We start from the raw sequence: 6,000 nt of genomic DNA, 5'->3' as shown, positions 1-6,000 counted from the left end.
ATGTAGGTTAGACACGTGACGGATTTCCAAAGGTTTGCCACCTCTCTAGACCTTACGCAGGAAGTGAGACAGAGGTCACCTTTATCCTCAGTCGTTCCCAAACCAGTGATGTGCTGGTAAGTGTCTACCAACCAGCTCTCCAAGGGGAAAAGTCTTGATTTGTCTCGGGTGCCAATCTCTGGCACCGTGGCCAGGACTGGCTCCCACAAGCAGGTGCAGTGGCTTCGGCACACCATCGCCTCACCTGGACTGAAATGCCTGCAGTCCTCACTCATTCATCAGCCCAGGGCTCCGTCCACGGGAGCCTCGGGGAAGGACCTCTCCTCAACAGCCCACCGACGTCTCTTCCATCTCCTTCCCGTTTCCAGCTCTAGTCTGGCCACTTTGGGTCTCCTGCAGGCTAGAAACACTGGCTTCCCCTGACTACAAAGTCATCCAAGGTTTATCTTTCGAAAACAAAATCCTAAAGCTTGACTTTGTATTTCACTACTCAGTGACGACCTTGTAGAGGTCATAACAACTTGTGTTCTAGTGCCGAACTGGGAGAGAAAAACGGTTTGACAGAAAATGCCAGATTGGGGAATGGGGGTAAGAAGGATCTGTAGTTACTATATAGAAATGATAGCTTACTACATTATAAAGAATTCACTCCCTCTCACCTCCCAAAGCCCCACCAGCACTGCCTGCCAAGGATTATTCCCTGGGTGACCAAGACGTGGCATGTGTTTCAGTGGTCACTCAGGCTACAAACTCGGGTGTGCAAGAAGCACAATCTCATTTATTTTCCTCTATTTTTAGGATGACAATCTGGCCAATTTATTAAAATTCAAAATACATGTACTCTGTAACCCAACAATTTCCTATTTTTGATACATACCTATTATAGGCTGAATTGTGTCTGCCTCCCGCCCCAAGGTCATATGTTGAAGTTTTAATCTCTCAGTACCTCAGAATGTGGCTATATTTGGAGATAGGGTCTTTAAAGAGGTAATTAAGGCAAGATGAGATCATCTGGGTGGGCCCTAATTCAATAGGACTGGTGTCCTTGTAAGAAGAGATGAGGACACATAGGGAAGATCACATGAAGAGACAGGGAAGAAAGTCACCTACAAGCCAACGAGGCCTCGGAAGAAACCAGCTGTGCCAATACCTTAATCTCAGACTTGTAGCCTCCCGGTGTGTGAGGAGATAAATTTCTGTTCTTTAAGCCACCCAGTCTGTGATGCTGTGTTACGGCGGCCCCAGCAAACTAATAGAAGACCCTAGAAAAATACTTGCACATTTTTACAAGGCAGGTCCTTGTGGAGCAGCACCTAGACTTTGAGAACTTGACTGCAAGGAAATCAGAATGACAGAGGACAAGAGAGCACAGTCCTGCTGCGGACCCTAGGAGGGAGCCCTCTACCCGCCACCCGAGCCTTCAGTGCCCCTCTGCTGACTTCCAGCAGCAGCACCTGCTCTCCTGGGCCTGAGGGCTTTCCTGGCACTTCCATGACAAGCCAGGGCATGATGCCACTGATGTTCTTCACTTCCCTCGGCATCCCAGCATCCTTCCCACTGTGACTGATGGGAGTTCCCTCCGCCCTCTGCGCTGAGCTACAAGCTCCCAGAGTTTTCCCAGCTGTACTAAGCTCAAGTTACTCAGCACGGTAGCTGGCTTGTAATACAGCCCCTTTCCTGGATGCTTCTGTGATTAATCTCCAGGGTAGAAGCATTGCTGTAGTTGCAGTTTTCGAAATGAAAAACATCTTCTCTCTGGGGCGCCTGGGTGGCTCAGTCGGTTAAGCGTTTGCTTTCGGCTCAGGTCATGGTCCCAGGGTCCTGGGATCCAGTCCCACATCGCGGAGCAGGGAGCCTGCTTCTCCCCCTGCCTGCCGCTCCCCCTGCATGTGCTCGCTCTCTGACAAATGAATAAATAAAATCTTTTTAAAAAGCATCTCTCTTTTCTCTTTTTTTTCTAACTTCTCTTTTGAGTCCCGTTCAGGCAGGTGGTAAAATGCTGTCAGGGGAGAGCACGCGTGAGGTCCAGACAGGAAGTCGCCAGTGCAGGGTGGTACACCTGTTAGGGTTCGCCCGCCTAGCCCTTCGGCCGCTGCCCCAACTTCCTGTCTCACTAGCTAACTACACCTTCTTCAAATACTAAGTTAAAATTATTTTTATCCCTCCCAGTGTCCCTCATCTCCTTTAAAATAGAGCAATTTTCGGCAATTAGATAGAAAATTACAATCACAGTTATAATTATTGAACTCTTGACTAGGTGCCAGCATTAAGTTGCTCCCCATGCATGAAATTATTTAATTTCCACAGGAACCATTTGAGACAATGTGTTATTATCGCTATTATCATTACCCCTGTTTATGATCAGTATTTAGCATCCTATCAACAGAACTCAGAGAAATTAGGTAACAGACCCAGAATCACACAACTAGCAAGAGGTGGAACCAAGATTCAATCATCTTTTGTCGGACCCAAGAGGGAAAGCTCTGTTTAAAATGAACATTGACAGGTGTTTCGTTTTTGTCTTCTTTGTTGTCTTTTTTTTTTTTTAAAGATCTTATTTATTTCTTTGACAGAGAGAGACACAGCGAGAGAGGGAACACAAGCAGGGGAGTGGGAGAAGGAGAAGCAGGCTTCTGGCTGAGCAGGGAGCCCAATGCGGGGCTCGATCCCAGGATGCTGGGATCATGACCTGAGCCAAAGGCAGACGCTTAACGACTGAGCCACCCAGGTGTCCCCAGCTTCTTTGTTGTCTTAAGATTGTAAAGGAAATCTACTTCAGGAAGACTTGTGGCGATCGATTCATTCACCTAGAGAAAAAGATACTAACATATTCTAACACACTGGAGCATGTATCATTGCCATGTCTGGATAAGAGATGCTTTGCAGAGGCCAAGGAAAAGATGTGTTTTCTAGAATCAGTGCCTTGGACCCATGGAAAATCAGAAGGCAAAGACGGGTCAAATGTTCTTTAAAGCAGATTGGTTTGGCAGAGGGAAAACCATACAAGGTTTGTTATATTTTTATTTTACTCTTTATGAACAAAAAGGAACGTCAGTAAATGACACATGGTAGTGTGTTGGTGTTATTAACACACATGCAAACATACTCTTGCACACACACAAACCACACATACCATATTTTACTGTAACTTAGAAAGATTTTTTTTGCTATTAGCAACTAGGAAAGAGAGTTTAACAAAGAGAATCTGTCACAGGAAAAAGGAAGGCTCGCTGGCTGGCTATGCTGCCCTTCTGAGAGAAGAAAGTGTCCATAAATTTGAAATTTTGAAAATCCATAAAGCACGAGTGGAAAATTATCTTTCTCCTTATATGGAATTAACAAAAACCAGATAGCCAAATGTCTAGTAGATGATTTTGTAAATTGCAGCTCTGACATGTTTAAATGGATTATTACCTAAAGGGACACTAAGATTAATGTGTGTGATTTAATATGTGTAATTTTTGCATACATTTGAATGAATGAACATATTCACTAAATTTGTAAAATAGGGAGGGTTATCAGATATTTTTCTAGAAGCTTCTCCAATCAAAAGTATTCAGTTTCTACATTTTATTTTTATTATGTTATTTAAGTAGTGAATAAAGAACTATACATGTTGAGTATTAGTCTCTAGTACTCTGTATTTTTATATTTCTTCAAATTATAAAAACAAATCGGAATGAAATGTCTTTTCTTGTCCCTACATTTTGATTCTGAATGATGAAAGAAAGTGACAAGTTCTTAGATCATTGATCCACGATGTTTTTAAAGTCTTAGCAGCCACACTTCATGTAGTAATTAATTTAAATGATCAGGCTAGGGTGTTGGTAATGCCAGGTTATGCTAATTTGCAAAACATTTTCAATGTTTCTGTTTTTTATTTTTTATTTAAATTAAATTAGCCATGGTATAGGACATCATTAGTTTTTGATATAATGTTCTATGATTCATTAGTTGAATATAACACCCAGTGCTCATCATATCACGTGCCCTCTTTAATTCCCGTCATCCAGTTACCCCATCCCCCCACCCACCTCCCTTTCTGCAACCCTCAGTTTCTTTCCCCAGAGTCAAGAGTCTCATATGGTTTGTCTTCCCATTCCGTTTTCCCTCCCTTCCCCTATTGTCCTCTGCGCTATTCCTTATGTTCCACATATAAGTGAAACCCATGATAATTGTGTTTCTCTGATTGACTTATTTCACTTAGCATAATAACCTCCAGTTCCATCCATGTCCATGTATATGGTAGATATTCATCCTTTCTGATGGCTGAGTAATATTCCATTGTATATATGAACCACATCTTCTTTATCCGTTTCATCTTCACAAAATTACAAGACATACCTTATAATGTTAGTGACTCTTTATGGAACCGAAGAGTTAGTGTTGTCATACAAACCTATTTTCAATTTTCTCTGGTTTGTCCAGAACCTTAACTGTTTTGACCTAATTTTTTAATAGGAACATCAAATGCTAAGGTACTCATTGTGGGCAAAATCTTCCTGAGTGACATGCCCAAACTCTGACTGTAATTGAATTTGTAAGTGTAAAGCTCCTACATTTTCCCAGAACATGTGGCATTTAGGTTAGTTTATATTTTCTTCTTGAAATTACAAAACTTTGAGTTTTATATCATCAATCTCTAAATAAAAAATAACTTGTAGCAAACATAGGAAATCTTTGAAATTGGTTGGATATATTCATTTAGAGACCAACCTTGCCTATCTTTCCTTTCATCAGTAATTATGGTGGGTCCTTTACCTCCGCATTGCCTGACTCATTCCTGATAACATCTCCAACTCATGGTTACACTGATACAGTTTGCGTATCTCAGGTAATTGATTCCACCTTCTAGAGTTGCTGAGTCACAAGACTGTAGTCTTTTTTGCTTTACCACATAACGGAAATAGACAAATCATTTCACCACCCCTACCCCATACTGCCTCCGTGTGAGCTGAATGTAGGTCATCACAGATAGGGCTTTGATGCCAGATGCCACAGTTTTTTTTTTAAAGATTTTATTTATTCATTTGATAGAGAGAGAGAGAGGGAAAGCGAGCACAAGCAGGGGGAGCAAGAGAGGGAGAGGGAGAAGCAGGCTCTCCACTGAGCTGGGAGCCTGATGCGGGGCTGGATCCCAGGACCTGGGATTGACCTGAGCCAAAGGCAGACACTTAACTGACTGAGCCACCCAGGCGCCCCCAGATGCCACAATTTTAGGATACACTGCCTCCTGCTTTCTAGATTTAAACTTAGCCTCTCTAAAACATGCTCTCCACCCCTGCCCCCATTATTTTAATGAAAATTTGCCTTCAACACAATAGAACATTTTGAGTATCTGAATAGGGGATATGAAATACCTTTAGAGACCTTAAGCCATGGAATCTTAACTCTTGCAGATGAGGAACACAGAGTCAAAGAAGTTTAACCAACTTGCTCAAGGTAGAGTTGGAATTTGACCATAGGTTACTATAACCCCAAAGCCAGTAGCTCCTAAACTACCTGAATATCAGAATCACTTGGAAGATTATACACACAGACTCCTGGGCCCTACTTCTGGATAGTACCATGGATGGATCATGGATAGTCTCCCTCTACAATCTATTATCTGCTATTTGTAGCTTATTTTTATTTTCTAGGTGGACTTCAGCCAAGAAAGGAAACTAAACCAAAGTATTTTTATTTTTTTTATTCAAGTATAATTAACATACAGTGTCATATTAGTTTCAGGTATAAAATATGATGATTTAACAATTCTATACATGTTTCAGTGCTCATCCTGGTAAGTGTGCTCTTAGTTCCCTTTATCTCTTTCACCCGACCCCTGGCCACCTCCCCTCAGGCAACTACCAGTTTGTTCTCTTATATTTAAGAGTCTGGGGTTTTTCTGTTTGTTTGTTTATCTCTTTTTTCTGTTTGTTCATTTGTTTTGTTTCTTGAATTCCACGTATGAGTGAAATCATGTTCTATTTGTCTTTATAAACTAAGGAAGATGCGAAT

This window comes from Neomonachus schauinslandi, chromosome 5 (assembly GCF_002201575.2).
Source record: "Neomonachus schauinslandi chromosome 5, ASM220157v2, whole genome shotgun sequence".
NCBI lineage: Eukaryota > Metazoa > Chordata > Mammalia > Carnivora > Phocidae > Neomonachus > Neomonachus schauinslandi.
This window is presented reverse-complemented; position numbering follows the sequence as displayed.